Source organism: Mustela erminea, chromosome 4, assembly GCF_009829155.1.
Source record: "Mustela erminea isolate mMusErm1 chromosome 4, mMusErm1.Pri, whole genome shotgun sequence".
Lineage (NCBI taxonomy): Eukaryota > Metazoa > Chordata > Mammalia > Carnivora > Mustelidae > Mustela > Mustela erminea.
In genome coordinates this window covers 104924449-104926724 of record NC_045617.1, presented here as the reverse complement: position 1 = coordinate 104926724, position 2276 = coordinate 104924449, and the positions used below count along the sequence as shown (strand labels likewise).

At 31.8% G+C, this 2276-nt stretch overlaps 1 pseudogene; it reads right to left on the bottom strand.

Annotated features, from left to right (window-relative positions):
- Nucleotides 1-225: 225 nt before the first annotated feature.
- Nucleotides 226-728, bottom strand: LOC116587820 (annotated as a pseudogene).
- Between the last annotated feature and the right edge of the window lie 1548 nt (nt 729-2276).

The following is a 2276-nucleotide window of genomic DNA, read 5'->3' as shown; positions in this document are numbered from 1 at the left end:
TTGTTTTTTAAGTTTTCAGTAATAGGTATTGAATTTTATGGAATGTCTTTTCACCTTATCCTTATGTTTATTAGAAAATGATTTTTGTGTTGAATTATTAATACTTTTTCTGATAAATATATTAACAATTACTACTAATATTACTCCTCCTCCTACTACTACCACTACCAGCTAGCAAATATTGAACTCTTGCAATTTTCTTTCTTTTTTTTTTTTTTTACTCAGGCTTATGAAAATTTATTATTATCACTTTTTTGCTATCAAAATTTATGATCTTGGTCTTTCCTTCTTGCCTTTGTATAAGGCCAAAAGAGAGACATTGGCTACTTTCGATAACCTTAAAGCAAACTCCAGGAATGTCACTGACAGCATAACCTTTGTAACCAAATCCAGCAACCAAAACCTCATCATTTTCCTCATAAAAATCAAACAACCATCCTTGGGTACAAAGCCTGTGATTTTTTTGCCATTCTTGATCAGCTGGACCCTGACACACTTCCTGATGGCAGAATTTGGCTGCTTGGCCTCAACCCCTACTTTTTCCAGCACAATTCCTTTTGCCTGGGACGTGCCTCCAAAAGGGTTGGCCTTCAGGGCTGTGCCCACAAGGGCTTTCTTGTACGGTTTATCATGCCACTTCTGATCTCGTCGGTGGCTGTGGAGCTTCCTGACAGTAAGGAGACTGCGACACTTGCCCATCCTGCCGGCCCCAAGGGCCTGAGCAAAAGAGTGAACTCTTGCAATTTTCCAGACACTATCTTAAGTGTTTTACAGCATTAATCAACCTAAATCTTCACAGCACTTGTTTGAGATACATAACACTAGCCCTATATTATGAATAAAGAAAGGGAGTCAGGTCAAGTTCAGCAACTTGACAGAATTAAATGTCCAGTAAGTGGCTGAGTTAGTCTTCAAATCTTCTCTTAAACATAGATTTATATTCTCCTTTATTAAATTACCTCGCATTCCTGAGAACTAATCTCACCTATGACTAAAAACTATTTTAATATACTGGTGAGCATATTTGCTTATATTTAACTTGTGATTTTTACATTTTTATCTATAATTGGAATTGGAATGTTAAAAAAATAAAGTTTTGGTTCACTTATATTAGCTTCTTAAAATGACGGCAATAACTACTTTCTTACTCTGAAACATATGGTATAGACTAAGACTAAGTCTGCACCAATAAATTTGAATTGAATTCGACTATATGACACTCTTAGATTGGAGATTTCAAGAGGTAATTTTCGTTGTCTTACCTGATCATAATCTATTCAGACTGTAAAATTTTCTTATGCCACATTTGGTAAAATATATTTTCCCATAGAATTATTCTAAACCTATATTCTTTTAACTAAAATAAAGTAGAATTTGTTTGTCAATAATATAGAAACTTTTCTTTTAAAAAATAATTTTTATCTAACTTGTAATTTGACATTTGCTTATTTAAATGGATATCCAGAGTGAGACTAGCATGTTCTGCTTTAAGAAAGCTTTCATTTGCCTTCATGGAGTAAAAATAATTAGTTTATACACAGAAGCCTCCCAGAATATCTGCTTTTTGTGTTCTTTATTAACACATAAAGAAATATAACTATCAGTCTACTGTATTAAAATTTTAACTTTAAAACTGTAGATGAGAAACAAATTTAGTTTTAAATTAAAAGTTGCTTTTTATTGAGTTTTTGAAATGAGTTTCTTGAATTTTTATTTCTATATTTACAATTAGACATTTCTTGGCACTAGAAGGAAAATATACTCAAATGTTAGACAATTACAAAAAATGTTTAAAACATCTGTTGACCTTAAATTGCCATCATACTTAAAAGAAATGCTCATGTACACTAATTTCATTTTTACAGAAGTCTTTTAAAATTTCTTTCTTTTCCCAAAACATTAAAATACACTAAAAATAGCAGTGGCTCTATTTACTTGAAAAAGTATTGTAATTTCTGTTTTGATCGTAATGAGTTCCTGTAAGGTATACTTTTTTAAGAAAAAAATACCTGATTCATCAGGTATCAGATCTGTCGGCACCTTCATCTTTGACTTCCAGCCTCTAGAACTGAGAAACAAATGCTTACTGTTGGGGGGGGTATTAATAAGATACATTAGTAGAAAAAGTGGAAAAGTCAGAGAAAAGTCTATATTAAGAAAAAGATATAATGAGGACTATATTTTTTAATGTAAAATTTCATCAAACAGTAATGTAACTTCAAATATACCAAAAGAAAATCTCTACCTGAAAGTTTGGGGGCAAGACTGGATGAATC